We start from the raw sequence: 868 nt of genomic DNA, 5'->3' as shown, positions 1-868 counted from the left end.
TAGAATTTAAGTTTTCAGATTCAATAGACGTGCAAATTTTGTTACCTGTCTTTTAATAATGCAGATTTTGTCAAATAAAAATCAATGGATGTTCTGTATAAATTATGGTTTATATAAAACATTTTCCTTTTTGCTGGGAAAGGAAAAGATATTTGACCAAAGTTTCAAAGCAGGCAAAAGGTAGAATTTAGCTTGACTGTGAGTCCAGGTCTGTGTACTTCCCAAATCCTTTTACAGCATTATCCTGCACTGTAACCGCCCTATCTCATCCACTGCAAATTTCTCTCTCACTGTCCTTCAATCCTTCATTGCTCTGGCCAGGGCTCCAGACTCAGGATATATTTATTCTGCAAGCTCTGCATTACAATGGCCGGAATCATAGGGATGAGATTCAGGCCACCTGGGCTTCCATCCAGGCTTTGCCACTAACCTGGAGTACCCGCTTGAACAAGTCACACCCACTTTCTCATCAGCAAAAGTCTTAGGCTTGGTTTCCAAGATTTCCTCTAGCTCTAACTCTCGGTGATTAGAACATGCCTGGTTTGTTGCGATTTGTCATTGACTAAATTACCACAACATGAGGCCCATTTACATAATCAGTGAGGCGGCCCGCGGCTCCAGAGTTAATGGTTTACGTGATGACCCCTGTACTTTACAAGCAGCTACGAGCCGGAAGTCTACTGCTTCGGATGCCTGGGTGACTGCGGCAGCAGCCCTGTAAAGGAAACAAAGTGCCGCAGAAAAGCCTGAGTCACGCTTGCCAGGGCTCGGGAATCAGAGATGCCCCGTGAGACAAAGCAGCCTACGGATTCTGACAGCACAGAGACGCCAACTTCTGTGGTTTGATCCCAAAATAAATCAGATCCCT

This window comes from Chrysochloris asiatica, unplaced genomic scaffold, assembly GCF_000296735.1.
Source record: "Chrysochloris asiatica unplaced genomic scaffold, ChrAsi1.0 scaffold00064, whole genome shotgun sequence".
Lineage (NCBI taxonomy): Eukaryota > Metazoa > Chordata > Mammalia > Afrosoricida > Chrysochloridae > Chrysochloris > Chrysochloris asiatica.
This window is presented reverse-complemented; position numbering follows the sequence as displayed.